At 42.0% G+C, this 16,538-nt stretch overlaps 2 protein-coding genes across 5 annotated transcripts in view; one reads left to right on the plus strand and one right to left on the minus strand.

The window, feature by feature from the left end:
- LOC125006460 (nuclear factor 7, ovary-like) overlaps positions 1 to 16,538 on the minus strand; it is a 1,183,669-nt gene that overhangs the window by 660,496 nt on the left and 506,635 nt on the right. The gene's annotated exons all lie outside the window — the stretch shown is intronic.
- Positions 1 to 16,538, plus strand: part of LOC125006445 (poly(rC)-binding protein 3-like) — a 100,215-nt gene that overhangs the window by 18,399 nt on the left and 65,278 nt on the right. Inside the window, exon 2 of one of the 4 annotated variants that reach the window (XM_047582487.1) lies at positions 13,716 to 13,874. The exons of the other annotated variants lie outside the window; for them this stretch is intronic. The gene's annotated coding sequence lies outside the window, so the exon portion shown is untranslated. The remainder of the gene's footprint in view (positions 1 to 13,715; positions 13,875 to 16,538) is intronic. 4 annotated transcript variants of the gene reach the window in all.

Genomic DNA, 16,538 nt, shown 5'->3' on the forward strand with positions numbered 1-16,538 from the left:
GACGATGACAAACAGGAAACAAACAGGCACCGATCAGGACGTTTTCTGTGTTATGAAAAGACTTCGTCCGTCTCAGCTCTGTAGTGAAGATCTGTTCATGGTGTAATGAGGTGGTTTCTCTCTATATATGAAGCTCTGCTACTTCCCGTCTGCTCTTAAACCCGTTTCAGCCTGAAAGCAGCAGGAAGCAGCAGGAAGCAGCAGGAAGCAGCGCTCCGTCAGATCCGATGAGGAGGGAATGAGCTCGGTGCCGCTTAGATTCTGTGTTGGTCTGAAACATGGCGACTGTGGCTTCGGTAACTTTACCACATGGTCTCAGAAACAGACTCTGTGTCTGTTATTCTCTTTGACTGACTTCACACATTCTCTGGAAAAAAGAACAAGTGTTTTCAGAAGCAGAGAAACACTGAGCTGGAGCAAAGATCAGGAAACAGTCATGACTCTGCAAAACGACAACGACGTCATGTAAATTCTTAAGAGCTTCATCAATCACTTTATGTTTTATTTCTCTCCCACTCCTCTTCCTCCTCCTTCCTCCTTCCTCCTTCCTCCTTATGCTACCATCTGACTTGCTGAAATATTTAACAAGGCTCGTGCTATTTTGGGAAACGCTTGCCATTCACCGTGCAGCTTAGAACCGCAGCGTAGCGGCTCTGAACGCTCCTCACATGAGTTTAGTTAAATCCTAAATGTTCTCGTCCTCATGGTGTCCCTCGTCTCTCTTAGAGCTACTTTAATAAGTTTCCATGAGAGCGTCTTCTGCACCCACTGCCTCATCTGGACATCATTTTGATTTCCATCTGTCCTCCCTCCGTTATGTACCTTTATTCTTTATTTAGATTTCTTTATTCTGGTCTGTGGACTTGAATAAGAAGCTCAGTCTCCATCTTTGTCTGGTTCCTCCTGAGTCCCAGCTGATTCAACAAAGAGTCGGAGCTGAGGCTAAAGACGGTTAGTTACCTGTGAGGCTGACTGAGCTTCAGATCCCTCATCTAGATAGATAGATAGATAGATAGATAGATAGATAGATAGATAGATAGATAGATAGATAGATAGATAGATAGATAGATAGATAGATATGTCTGTGAATGATCAGTTAAAGGTAAGAAGAATAAGATATGATGAACGAAGAACTTTTAGTATCCGCATGGAGACATGTTGGTTTAACGTGGGGGTCAGTGGAGACTATTTATCATAAATTCATTATGTGGAGGCTGTGAATGTGTGGTCATGGTTTCTAATCTAATTATTTGTTTAAAGAAGGAGATTTACTCTGGTTTAGGATTGACTCGACGTCAGAGCCGGCCTCTAGTGGTCGTTAGAGGAACTGCTTATTTTGACAGGCTTCGTTTTCCAGTGCTGGTCATAGTGTCTTAATCTTCTCTCGTTCTTAGTCTAATTAGATTTTTTTTTTTTTTTGTCTTTCATGCATTTTAACCATCGTACATAAAGTGTTGTAGCCTGTTGTTACACCTGATGATCTAACTGATGCCTCAGTGATCAGCGAGCAGCTCTGAGTGGTGCATCACAAATCTGTGTTTTTTCTCAAAGACTCAAACATATTCAGACAAAGCTGCAGTGAAGCTGAGTCGAAGTCGTTTTCAGCGAAGCTAAAGCTTTGAGCAAAGAAAGAACGACGCCGGAGCTCAAGCTGCATTTACTAAAACCCCCTCAGAGTAAAAATAACAGACGGAAAATGAACATATTTTTCTTCCGGAGGAATCACTTGAGTGTATTACAAGGAAATGTCTGTGCAAATGTGATCTAATCCTGAGCTGATGTGGAGCAAATATAGAGCAGAATTACAACCGATGAGTCAGAGCGTTGACTGAGGGTGAGTCAGCGGCTTTAACGCTGCGTCTGCTTCATTATGTCATGAAACATAAAAACCAAAGTTATCAGTAAATGGAGCTGAGTGAATGCAGACATGAGGTAAATGAAATGATGAATGTAAATGGGATTAAAGATGCGTCGTTCAGTCAGTCGTGTGTTCCAGCAACAAGAGCCATGTTTCGATGTTCAAGTAGCAGAGGAAGCAATGGAGTCCAGTTTATATATATATATATATAGACAACTGCACCTTAGCTGGTTTAAAAGCTAGCCAAGTTAGCAAAGAACGGTTATTAATGCCAACTGTCAATCGTTGTGATGTCACATCCTGTTTCTACAGCATCAAATAACTAAAAAGAAAGTTCTCAGAAAAAAATGGCTCTTGAACAAACATCAGTGTTATATTAACGACCTGAAATATATGAGACCTGTACTTCAGTGGGCGGGGCTTATGACATATACTACAGCCATCCACCAGGGGGCGCTCTACTGTTGTTCCAGTCTATGATCAGGACTGGAAGCTGATTGGACGATTTAAAAATCCTGAGGAACTAGAGGGAGAAGATGGAGGAGACTCCACTATCCTAGAGAGAAGAATGTCAGGACTTTAAACCAACTTTATAGTTTAGTCTAATGTCGGTGACTCATCAGAGTCTGGTTTATGAGTCCATTTCTTCCATAATATCCTTTAGCTTTTTTAACCACGGTCCTTTATTTAGTCATGTTGGCAGTGAAACTCAGGAGTGATTATGGTGCTAAATCCCTGGTAGCGGTTCACTGAGAACCAGGACGTGATCACAGCGTGTGCTTTCATCAAGGCTGAACTGCCCTGCAGAAAGAAACCAAAGAACATTTAAGTTTCCATCCAGAGGAATGTGCAGTTTCTAAAAACGATCATGAGAGTGAAGTTCTTTGGGAAAAAGAAACGTTGTTCACAGCAAACAGTGATTAGTTTGAGTTCAGTTCGACTTTGGAACCACAGTGACCATAGAAGAAGAAACAATAATTATCATTATTTATATGGACAGATGGACCATGTTTCACATCCTGCTGCTTTTCGTTTTAATCTCGTTGTTATATGATTTTTATAAGTCCTCCATCAGGATGAGGAACAAATGTTGAGGATGAGAAGACAAAATGAGACTGAGACGAACAGAACAAACGTTTGTCTTGACGTCGTTTTGTGGTTCAGCTCCTAAATTAGACTCGTTCCCTTTCATTTTCTTTTCCTTTTCTCGGCTGAGTTGTGTTTTTCCATCGGTCGACTCGTATCCGTGTCTGAATCACAGGTCAAAGAGGACGAAACATTAGGGACAGAGTTGTTCAGGCTTTAGGCTCCAGATCAGTGTCAGCTGCTCCTGAAAGGATCAACATTTTAAACAGAGACGTAAACTTTTAGACCTGCATCACCATCACATTCTCATCATCAAATGTCATCATTGTTTTTAAAACAGAAGCTTCTCAGTCTTTAGAGGTAACGTCAGCACATCAGAAAAAAAGAGACATTTAAGATTTTCTCCTTTAAAAGCCTGTTTCTTGTCTTAGTAATTCTTTTACAAGGTGCTTTTATAGTATTTTAGATGAGTTTTCTTCATTTCATTTCAATTTATTTCATTTTTATTTATATTTGTATGTGTGAATGTTCACGTACACACTGTATCTGTTATTCTTATCTTTTAATATTGGTTGTTACTTGTCCTTCAGCACTTTGGTCGATATTTGTTATGTTTAAATGGAATAATCTGACATATCGTTTCTTCTGTTAGTGCTGGAGTCTTGACCTTTCTCTAATTTATTTCCCTCCTTCTCTTGCAGCCGTCTTCCTCTTATTGCTCTTTCTCATTCTCATAATTAGTATTCAGCCCAGTCGTCTCTGTCTGGATGATGTGAGGAGGTGGGATGTGTGGTTTGGGGGGGTCGTGGACGGGGGGGGGCTCCTTATAATAAGACTGATGATGAACGTCTGGTTGAAGCACAGATACGACCTGATGTGTCCCAGCGAGACTCCTGTAGCTTCAGATTCACGAGGAGACGATGATGTTTGGTTGTTTGTGAATGTGGATGTTAGAGGAATCGTGATTAATTGAACGTGTTTCTTATCTAAGTCTAATTTTATCTCTTTTTCTGTTGAAGCTCCTTGTTTCCAGTGAGTTGCACTAATGTGTGATGTGTGTTTATTCTGTTATTGGCCTTTGTAAAGGAAATAGTTTTAAATTATTGTGTAAATCTTATTTTTTATTATTAAGCATTCATATATTTTGCAGTGAAACTGTTTGAATAGTGTTTGTTTAAAAGTAGTGGAATAAAATCCACAGGTTTCTCCTAATAATTATAAAGGCAGTTATAAACCTGGGGCAAAAAGGACTCAGGTTTTACAAAACTGAAAGTGAATTTGGCTCCTACAGTGATCTTCATTATCATTATGTCTGTAGTCGTGCAGCTCTAACGTCAGAACATCCTCAGTCTGCTGATCTGTTATCTTCTGCCTCTCCCAGTCCATCCTGATCCTGATCCTGATTCTGATTCTGATCCTGATCCTGATCCTGATTCTGATCCCGATTCTGATTCTGATTCTGATCCTGATGTAGATCTGTCTCTGTAAATCTCTCATGTTGCCTCCTTTTACCTCCTGCTCAGATATTTACTACCAGATAAAAATCACATCACGTCTGTTAAAAGACGCGACGTGTTTCTGACAGTTTGAAATAACGTGCATCTGTTCACAGTGATTTTCCTCCTCGGTTGATTTCAACCAACGTCTGTGCAGATTAATGAAGCGTAGCTGAAGACTGGATGGAGACGGATCAGAGCTGGAGACACAGTGAGACGTGGAGATGTTCTGCTGTCAGGACACAGACTCGCTGCTGCCTCCGCCTCTGTTAATCTTCTAGATCTTTAAAACAAAAAAACACGACGGATGTAACAGAACATATGTTGGGATTCAGTCATCAGCTCTGAACAAGACGACAGTGAAGAAAGTTTCTCTGTGTAAGGCCTGAGGACGAGGATGATATTTAAAAATATCAACTTTACTTTCTAATCCTAAACAAACTACAGACTATCTGGGACTTTTAGCCCAGGAACCTGCAGGGAGGTGGAACGTTTGTGGAGCAGAGAACACGAGGTACGAGCTCCTCTCTCCACATTAACTCTGACTGGAAGAAACATTCACTGGATCCAGTCGACTCCAGAGAAGACTTTAGGAAGCTACAGGAACCAACGCTAGGACATTTACCTCCAGAGAGAAACTCAATATTAAAAGAGAGACTGAGGAGACAACACAAACCTCTGGAACCAGTGTTTTATTTTCCAGTGAAACAGTTTTAAACCTGGACTTTGTGATTTGTTGAAGTGAAGCTGAGTCTCACGTTAGTGTTTGAATCACAACAGGAACTCATTTCCATCTCAGACCAGACTGAGCAAACTCCCAGAAGCCCTGAGCTGAGAGTCTGTTTGCATGTGCACATGTCTTTATAACAACTATTTGTCCTGACATCACTTTAGGATGAAACCACAGGAGGGTCAGGGTTCAGGGGGAATGTGTGGTTTTTATTTTTATCATTTTTATCATCATCATCATCAAGATACATAAAAAGTCAAAAGTGTTGGGCGGTGCTAGACAGAGAACACGGTGTATGCAAATATATGTGCAGTATTTGAATGTGCACGTTGGTCACTGATGGTGTGTGGTGCTGTATTTGAGCAGGGTGGGGGCAGTGGGGGGTATCAGATCCATAGTCTGAACCCAGAGCTGCTTCCTGTTAAAAGGTATCGATCCGTCCTCCTCCCTCCTCCCTGTCTCTGCCGTCCTCTCCCTCTTTAAAGTCTGCGTCTCTCTGGGGTGGTCTCAGGTTCTCTGGATCATTACTGCATGGAGACGACGGGGGGACGGGGGGGGGGTTATATGACCAGGCAGAAGGGACGGGGAGATGGACGGAGGACTCGTGTCAGGTCCTATGACGAAGGAACGAAAAATAAAAACAACAAACCGAAATAAAAAAAAAATGACGCTAACAGGAAACGTGAGGCTGTACAGGCTGTATGAGGTACCGGGGGGGGACGCTGATGAGAGTAATTTAACACTCGAGTTCGATTGGGGGTCTGATGGGACACTCGTCCTTCAACAGAGTTGTGAGGTCAAAGACACGACTGACGAGAAGGAACCTCAGAGAACTAGTTCTAATGTTTCCCATCGTTCCTCTAATCGACCTGATGAAGGACGGAGCCTTCACAGTCCGTCACAACAAATACACAAATACCAAGTTAACGTCAGGCTACACAACTCTGAGTGTCTTTATTCCAGCGCCAGGATTAGAACCACCAGAGCTCAGCAGCAAATAGATAGTCAGCTTTTTAATTAGTTGTTTTTTTTGTTATTTTTTTCATTTTAGTATTTTTTGATCCGACTGTTGAAGAAAATAAGTCCTTAGAAGTGTCAATCCATTGAACCATCCGTCCATCCATCCATCCATCCATCAACCATCCATCCATCCATCTATCCATCCATCCATCCTTTCATCCAGCGATAGAGGTTTTGGTCGAGGACCCGGATGCAGGACGAAGGCCTGGGAGCCTGAGGGCCCTCATAGAAACCTGCTCATTGTTGCCGGGTAGAATTTAAAGAGAAGCTGACATTTAAATAAAAATTACAGTCACACAACTCCCACAGTGAGACATCCCCACAGCAGCATGTCATTTCACTCCTGTAGTTGTAGCCGTCTAATTGAAGGACACGTTAAAGTGCTCATTAAACAGTGTTACTCCACCCAGTCATTACATCGTCAGCAGCACCTCGGCTCAGTGGCAGTGATGAGACGTGACATGTCATTTTCTAGTTAGAGTTTGTGATAGTGAAAGTGAAATCTGAGCTGGATTCCTCTGAACAGGACGTAGACACCGTGGAAATGTGACGTCGGTGTCTCAGACTGCAGATGTTATGACTCTGTGCTGGTTTATATACGGGCACCGGCTAATTCTAATCCGCTCAGAGAGGTGGAGCGTGGGTGGAGTGGTATTATAGAGGTTTCCCTCCCTTTAATAACCTTTAATGTGGACGTGAAGCCTGGTCTCTGGTGAGCTTCGTACGCCCACCATCCACCCAGACCACCTCCTGCGGTTCATTAATTGCCTCGTCCGTTCTGTGATTGTTTTGGAGATAATCAGCCCGTTATGTTGAGATGCTCTGACTCTGTTTGGAGCTGGCGTCTAAAGAGCAGTAAATATTAATAAAAGAGGTCGATATTATCAGGGGACACGTATCTTTCATTCTCTTCATGTTTTTCTTTCACCTCTTTCACACCTTCAACTTAAACGTGTCTGTTTTATGTGGCGCTGAGCACTTCGCCCTCCGGCTGCAGATAAATCAGCAGCTCACGGTTTTTCATTTCATCTGCTCCGCTTTGTTTTTTTTAATATTCGCTTCACCTCTGTGAGCTTTTAGTTTGCACTTCCACCACGTGACTGGACACATTTTATTTTTAAACAGAAGTGAACACGTCACTCACATCCTCTCTGCCCCCCCCATCCACCACCACTCTCAGTGATATATTTAATTCACTTCTCGTTTGGCGCCTTTATTGCCTGACCTCTCTCCGAATGTTTTTGGACTGTGACGTCCCCGCGTCCAGCTCTGCTGTTCTCTCATTATCTTTCAGTAATAGGCCCTTTGAACATGGAGGCTCTATTTATACATGAGAGTCGTGTCCTGAACTGAGATGGAAACTTATTTTCGGGACATGGAGGCTCAGTCTGGCTGAGGGACACACATTCCCAATGCCACGCATGAATTTTCATCAGCGTTTAGTTCAGGCGTCAAACAGAGTTCACCAGGAACAGACGATTTCCACCCACTAAGGATTAATAAAAGCATCAGAACCTCGTCCCTCCGTGAAACATGGGGGCGCTGTTCTGTTTCGTGTGTTTGTTCGGGTTCTCTTTCTCTACTTCCAGGACTCAAACCTGTATGTGTAAGAATATGTGTAGTGTCATGTTATGTGTATGTCATCATGCTTTCTCACAGTGGTAGCAAACATAGAAGATGCAGGAGACACGTCACTGATGTGTAATATTGGCTCATTTTAAGACGGATCTTTCTCTGTCAGGACTTGTGTGAAAATCCGTTGATGCTTTGAGCCATTTTCATGAAAAGTGTAGAAAATTCTGAAGGCAACAAATATTGCTCCACTCTCCGTTCCCTCCGTTCCCCTCGTTTCCGCTCTCTGGTGAATTATCTGGGAGTTAGGTGGAGCCAGACAAATATAAAATGAGACACTGTTTAATCTGATGCACGTGAACTGAAGTAAATTAGAAGTAAACAGGTTTTATGATCACTGGTGTTAGTTCAAGAGATCGTATCAGGATGTTCTGCAAATCAGCACCATGAAAAAGAATCTAAAGAAGCCTTTTTTCGTACTTTCTGTCTCTATTACGTTCATCCGATCGTCTACATGCATGTATCTGTGCTCCAAAACAAAGCGAAGCAGAGGAGATGAACAGGGTGAGAGGAAGACACAAACCAGGGCAGAGTTAAAGGAGGGATCAAGAACAGCTTTGAAGAAACGCTTTATGGATTTCTGCTTGCTGTAAGTGGAGCTGTGATAAGGATAGCTGTTGTGTTGTCATGATTACCGAATCAAGGCGCTGGAGCGTGAGCTATAAAAGACGGGGAGACAAAAGGGGAAAGAGAAGCAGTCAGAGGCTCAGAACTATTGATCTGAGTGAAGACAGTCTGTCGTTTCCTTGTGCCGGGTAAAACACGCGCTGACCTTGACATTACGCCATTAACTCTGATGAGAAACAAGCTGGAAACAAACAAAACACCATGTGTTGTTAGCGAGCAGGAGGAGACGGGAGATTAGGAAGGTTCTGCTGCAAGAACCGGTTTGAGATCTGGTTCTTCTGACGGCGAGTCTCATCATTACAGACGAAACAACAGAACTTTGAGTCCTGCAACTTGAAAACCTGCTGAGGTTCAACATGAACCAGAAACAAATACGATTAGAAAAGGACGAAAATGAAAACTAGCAGAGCAGAGGATGGTGTATGTCTGATAACCTGCAGAACTTAACCACAGATGGTTCTTTTTGGAGGTTCTCAGTATGAATCTGTTTCAGTGGTTTAAATTAAATTAGCTTCAGCTCTGGTCTTTAACAGACTCTGATAATGTCCCTGATTAAAAGCACCAGTCGTTTAGAACTGAAGATTAAAACATCTTCAGGTTATGAAAAGACCAAAGTATCATCAGCCCTGCAGCTCAGATCAGGACCAGGAGTGTCCACCTTCACCCAAGCATGTCCCCGTCCATTTCACCCCCAACCCTCTCAGTATGTGTCCGTTCTCTGTGGCTTTAGGAAGCTCATACGTTTAGCGTCCAGACCTCTTCTCCTCCTCCAGATCTATTTAAAACAGCTGCACCTTCATCCACCTGTAATGAATGTGACGCGTCATCACCTCATCATCCTTCATGGTTTCATTCTCCTGATGGTTTTGATCTGACTGGTCTGAACCGTTTTCTGTCCTGGACTATACCTGACCTCTGACGTTTCAGTCACTCTCTGTTCACTTTGACAAACTCTGTAGAGCGACTGTGTTCCTACAGTACTACGACCCGACTCCAGAGGCGCGACATAAAAGTGAAGACCCATGACGGAGTTACAAGGATTTATTTAATTTAAAAGAAAATAAAGAAAAAAAATGAAAGTGACCCCCCAGGCCTCTTCAACAAGGCCCTGCATTGAGGGGGGGGGGTAACAAGTAGACACACTCCCCCCAGTCCTTGGCTCTTCATTTCTGTAACCAACACAACCGTCCACCTGGAAATTGGAAACAAACACTGATTTATGTCACATGCATTCAAACTGTTCAAAACTATGAGGACGTATTGGACGTGGTGCATGTTTGATAGAATTTAAGATAAGATAGGATTTGGGTGGCTCAGTGGGTGGAGTTTGCATGTTCTCCCTTTGTCTGTGTGGGTTCTCTCCAGGTTCTCCAGCTTCCCCCCACTGTCCAAAGACATGCTGGTTAGGTTAATTGATTTCACGATGACATGAACTAATACAGGTCGAGGGTCGTGGAGGCTGGAGTCTATCCCGGCTCTGATTGGGTTAGAGGAGGAGTCCACCCTGGACAGGTCTCTAGTTTAACACAGAAAGACACTCACACCTACAACCAATTTAAACTCACTGATGAACCTAACGAGCATGTCTGTGGAGGGCGGCAGGAACCCGGAGTATCTGGAGAGAACATGCAAACTCCACCCGGGTGTTTTGTCCGTTCTATGTCCAGGAATGAGGCTCAGCAGCAGTTCTAAGAAACACTGACGTTAATGAGTCTGACTGAAGGAACTTAACCAGTATCATAAAAAAGAAAAGCTCAGTTAGTGTCTGTGTGTCGGAGGGTGAATCAGTTTGACGTCCAGACGGAGACGTTTGTAGAAGAGTGAAGCCTTTCTGTCCTTCTTTGGTTGTGCTCAAGTGGCTACCACTTGTTCCTGAGAGCTCGGTTCTTCCGGGGCTGTCGCTCTGATAAGTCTTTAATAACAGTCACAATCTACCTGTTTAGTCTTCAGTTCTCCTGTAAACCATCACCACTCTTCCACTTAGCGTGGGCTTGTATTTAACTGGCACTGTGATACTTCCTCTCTGTGTGCAGGGTTGATAATTAGCTGCGAGCCCAGTGTGTTTTTGTGAGTCAAGCCGTGGAGTGAACGGCGTAAATCTGCCTTTTATTTAAGCTGATTATTGTGTCTTTGTTCTGCTTCATTAACCTTGGAAAGTGGCGTCTAAATATAGTTGCTGTTGTCATTATTTCCTGAGAAAGTCCAAGAGGGAGCTGGAGCATCTCCCAAATACAGCGGGAGTAAAACTTTGACCTTGAATATGATACTAGGATTTAGTTTAATAGATTCTTTGTGATGCTGGTGGAGTGAGGACGGCTGCTCGGTTCGGTCTCTGAACTTTGTTTCTCTGTGACTTTGTGCAGCTCAGTCGAATCATTTCCTGTGACCTGGAGCTTTGTTTCTGCTCTTTGAGGACGTTTTCCAGCTCAGTCGCCATCCAACTTTTTTAAATCTAGATGAACTCGTTTGAACTTAGATAATCACCTGTTCTCTCAGAGTAGACCACCACTGACTTACCAAGCAAGACGTGAACAGATGTACCGAGTTCATGTGGTTTTGAATATTTATTGCATCAGGTCTTGAGATCAGGAACGAATCTGGTAAAGAATTATTCTTGATTCAGGGCTGCAACGACATCGATGGTGTAAACATGTTGATGCATGAAATCCATTTGACATTTTGCAATGTTCAACAAAAATATAGAGGTGAGGCTAATGGGAATGCTAAAGGTGGTGGTAATGCAGGTGCTAATGGTGACACTAAGTTTATGCTAACAGCTAGAACGTTGGGTCTGCGCTCCATCAGTGTGTTTCTGCTCATATCGACGTCTAAAACCAAACCAGGTAGATTTCCAGTAACGTTCTGCTCTAAGAGCACGTTAGCATCCTTTAGCACTGGTTAGCATCACAGCCTGAAGGTTGTGGGTTCTAACCTGCTGCTGCTGTGTTTCCTTAAAATTAGATGTGCCACCTTTGATCAGAGCAAAGATAAAAACCATAAAAACATGAGACCAATAAATGGTCTCTGTGTTAAAAATAATAAAATAAAGTTATTGTACATGATCACAAAGAAGCATTATCTACTGGATTATATACACGACTTTCCAGTTACTATCGGCACAAGCCACTGACGTTAAATCATAATTATGCTAAATGATGGTGGAATATAGTAAAAACAGATTTCCTAATTACACCCAATAAACTTGAACTGGTGTTGAATATTTTAACCACTTTAACTTATAGATATGTCGTCATTATGTTTATTTAAAATGCAGCTTTAATTAAGATTCTAGTCTTCGAGTCCAGGTCCAGGTCCGGGTCCAGGTCCAGGTCCAGGTCCAGGTCCAGGTCCAGGTCCAGGTCCAGGTCCAGTTACTTATGAGGTCATTATCAGACTCTAGTCATGTGACTTTAAGCTGATAAAAACCTAAACTCTCCACATAACTCCAGATGAGTTCGTCCCATCTAACCTGCATCCTCCTCGTTGTTGCCTTTACCCTAAAATCTAAAGTGTTAACGAGTTTTAACGAGTCTTAATGAGTTTTAACTTCCCCCACAGCTTCAAAGAAACCAGGACCCGCTGAGTCTTGGATCAGGCTCATAGCAGCCGTAGGTCAGAGTCCTGGGATTCCTGCGTCCTTTGTTATTTCAGCCTCTGTCCTCTTTTAGTCTGGTCGTCTCTGTCCCCACAGTTGTTGTGTTAAACAGCTGAGTGTCGTCTCTAACAACACACACACACACACACACACACACACACACACACACACACACACACACACACACACACACACACACACACACACTCGCCTGCGCTGTTAATATTTCTCTGGAGTTTGTGAGTGAATATCAGTGTTTTCCTTCGGGCTTTTCTGAAAACCAATTTGTCTGTTTATTAGCGGCGCTGTTTGAGCCGAGGACGACAAATGAAACTGAGAGATTGCTGAGGCTTCTGTGTCTTTTGGGCACAAACAGAGTTGTGGAAATTGCTGATTTTCTGTTTTCGTTGCAGCGTCCGACTTTAGATACGACCAACGCTGCAGGTTCCACCGGCAGGGATCAGAGTTTAGAGACGAGTCTGATCATTGTTAACGAGCTGCTAGCTGCTAGCTGCTAGCTAATTAAATGTTTATTAGTCATTAACAGCTTTTCTCTGTCGTGTGCCACCGGCCACGGTCACATGGGTCAATATGTTCTGCTGTTTCCATGGAAACAATCAGATACATGAGTAGAAAATGTTTATTGATGAAGAGGAGCATCACATCTACTAGAAATAGAAGAAGAAGAAGAAGGAGGAGGAGGAATATGTGCTCGTTCTGACCTGAATGCTCGAGTGGAGAGAACTGATTTATTTATTCTTGTAGCTGATGAGCTCAGATCATTAAAGGTTTAGAACAAAACCTCCTGGATCAGAACATGTGGTCGAGTTTAAAACTGAACCTGAAGAATAAATCTGTAGCGTTTGTGCATTTATTTAAAGGGAGTAATGATCATCACCTCACGGCCGAGACGTATTTTATTACTAAAAGAACCTGAGAGTGAGAACCAAGGATGGAAAGGAAGAGAAGTTCTCTAGTTCTGGAGGAGAGACATTAAAAATAATAATAATAATAATGTTTTAAATGTCAGATTTAACTGCAGCACAAAAGGAAGTTTAAAAAGAATCAGTCTTTGGACTTTCTGTATTTTCCAGTGATGAATTCATAGATAACGAGTTGCCTCAGTCCTTTTATCTCTGTGAATCCACGTTTCCCTCACTGCTCCTTTAAAGTTAAACTCCCTCACAGCCTGTTTGATTTTATATTTTATTGTCATTTTAGAGCCTCCTCATTCCTCCTGCTCATAGTTCCACTCTGTCCTGACTTCATTTAACCGTCCTCTGCTGATACTCAGAAGTGCTTTATTTATTGCAGTGATCCGGGTGCAGTTATCGCCTTGTGCACCATTTTGTTCAAGGAGCATTTATTTTTGATTTGTTTGTATTTTATTTGATCCTCTACATTTTCATATTGTTATTTTATTCTGTTTCATCTGTCACTTTATGGGAACAACGGCATCGTCGAGGTGTTCTGAGTCTGAATCTGAGTCTGAGTCTGAGTCTGAATCTGAATCTGAATCTGAATCTGAATCTGATTCTGAATCTGGTTCTCGTTCTGGTTCAGGTTCTGAATCAGAATCTAAATCGGAATCTGACCCTGATTCTGAATCTGACACAGACTCTGAATTTGAATTTGATCTTTAATTTGAATCTGGTTCTGGTTCTTGCTCAGGTTCTGAATCTGGTTCTGGATCTGAATCTGGTTCTGGTTCTGGATGCGTGTGTGAACGTTGGGCTCAGATTACCTGGACTCTGCTGAAGCCGTTTTCTGTCTCGTCCTCCAGGACGCGCTTCAGTGATGTCGCCTCGTCTGATCTGAGACGTCGACTCTGTGAGTCACATGTTGTGATATCTGTCTGCATCTACACTCACTGGCCACTTCATTAGGTACACCCGCTGAAGTGTTCCAGTAGGAAAGTCCTGCTCTAAATCTTAGAGTTTAGTTCATCATTAACGTCCAGAGGCTCCAGGCTCAAGGTGTCAGAGAAGCTTCATGAGGACAGATGTTCAGACAGATGTAGATTAGATCTTTACCTCCTGACTCATCTGGAGAAATGATCAGTGTTGTTGTTTAGGCCACAGGAAGTGAGAGCGTGTGTGACGCCATCATTTATCGCTCCAGTGCCACATTAATATTTAAAGCCTTTGACGTCTTCAGTGAATTATACTTTCATAAGTTTTCCGTGCAGACGTCGTTGATCATGGTTTTGTGCCACCAACGCGTCGCTGTGCAGAGAAACTTTGAGCGTCTCCGTTCTCGTGGCCTGAAGCGAAGACGCCGTCGTCTGGTTCCATTTGTCTTTCTCTTCGTCGTAGGAACCCCGAAGAAACGGTGGACGTGAACGAAGCTCTGAGATATTAACTCTAATCTGTTTGTCCTCGCTGCTTCTCTCATGATGAAAAAAATACTTTTGTTCCAGTCGAGTTCAGAAACTCGTGTCTAGAGTTTAGACACAAGTTTTCCTTTATTTTTCATGAATCTTTTCATTGAATGTGATGAGACTATTGATCCAAGGACCAGTCAGTGTTTAGACCTGATGAACACATGAACGGTGGAGTTGACGTGTTCATCCTGGTCTGAATGGATGAACGTGCCTCTGCTCCTTAACATCTGTCCACACTTTGATTCATTAAACGTCTTCAGGACGAGACAAGAGACAGAACAAAGACCCAGAGAGTCTGGTTCTCTGTGGACCAGGTTTATCTCAGGACCTCTGTGGTACCAGAACCAGGGTTCAGATCATTTAGTTTAGTTAGTTTCACACAGGATTAAGATCACAGAGAACTTCCGACATTATTTCAAATTATCCAGATGAAACTGTCCCTGTGAGAATAGAACTAAAGAAACTAAAAAACTTGAATAAACTAGAAATGATATTTAAAGTAAAACCAGGATGCAGAGTTTGTTTCTGCTTCATCAGTCACCAAACACACACTGGGACGTCTTTATTTATGTTTTATTTTATTTAAATGGCGTTAGTTAACTGTGCTCCAGGGTTTTTTTTTTTCCAGGTCTGTCTCTAAACATCTTCCCTTCTGTCTCTTTTCCTTCTGTGTTTTGTCTTTGTCTCTCTGCAGCTTTTATCCTCCTCGTCATCTCCTCATCAATCTACTGCCTCTCTCTCTCTTTTCTTGCCTCTGGATCTTTTTTATTCTTTATTATTTTTCTCTGCCGAGTTGCCAATTAGTTTGTATAATACTGGATCTGGTTCTGGTTCTGGAACTGGATCTGGATCTGGGTCAGGGTTGGTGCACACAGATGGATTTTTTTTTTTTTTAATACGTAAACTTTGAGTCCCTACTTTGAAAATGTGTTGTATTCAGATCATATAAATGATGAGAATGAGACTGAATTGAGGCAGATGTTTGGATAAGAAGGACAGGAAGCTGAAGGGATTAACTCCTCAGGGCCAGGCCATGCATCACAAATAAGATTTTTATTTTATTTTATTTTATTTTATTTTATTTTATTTTATTTTATTTTATTTTATTTTATTTTATTTTATTTTCCCAGCTGCTGTGTGAACCATATTCCAGATGTTTTATCCAGCTCCTTTAATTTTGAGTATGAGCATCAGTGAGGAGGAGGAGGAGGAGGAGGAGGAGGTCACTGGGTCAAGTGATGGAGCAGTTCTGTAATCTGAGCTCATTTCCTGTTCATATTGGCGCCGTGTGACCTTCCCGACCCGTGTGTGTCTCAGATTGTCTTCGGTGTCTTCATTTGTCTCCTCTGCATGTGTCACTGGTGGATTCATCCAGGCTCTGCAGTCACTAGCTTTTGGCAGCAATTTCCAAAATGGCCGCCTTCTTGGAGTCTTTGTTTTTGTCTTTCAAGGAAATCTTTAAGAATGTGTTATGAATATATGCAGTTACTGGTATCACACTATAAATATTTACTTTATTTAAGAAACATATAATTTACTGCAGACGTTTTACATTATATATGTATATAAGTGAATCCAAATGTAGTAAAAAAAAAGTATAATTTTTTTCTCATTTTAAACTCTGATTCTTTAAACAATTCAATTGTCACCTTAAAATCTTCATTCATTTATTCCAAATTAATTTAATTCTTTACATCATAACCTAAAGAATATATATTCATATAGAGATTCATAGAAGAAACACACAGACGTCAAGACGTCGGTTTTGAGTCGAACTAGAACAGAAACATTTATTTTTTTATAACAGAAGGCTCAAAATAAAAAGGTAATAAAATAATAAACCCAGTGAATCTAATATGATAGAAGACATATTTATTTATTTGGATTGAGTTTAAAGTGAAGAGATTGAGCCGTCGTTGTCTGACTGAATAATAAACACAGCTCACAGCCTCCAGTGATTCTCCAACTATAAAACCAGCAGCTAATAACAATGAGCACAAACTACAGAGACGCTTTAACCCTTTCATGAGGCCTAGTGATTAATGAGCGTGCAGCCAATCAGGTTAATGGATCCTGTTATCTGTGGCTGTGTCAGGATCTCAGTGGGATAG

The sequence above is a fragment of the Mugil cephalus genome, chromosome 4 (genome assembly GCF_022458985.1).
Source record: "Mugil cephalus isolate CIBA_MC_2020 chromosome 4, CIBA_Mcephalus_1.1, whole genome shotgun sequence".
Classification (NCBI taxonomy): domain Eukaryota; kingdom Metazoa; phylum Chordata; class Actinopteri; order Mugiliformes; family Mugilidae; genus Mugil; species Mugil cephalus.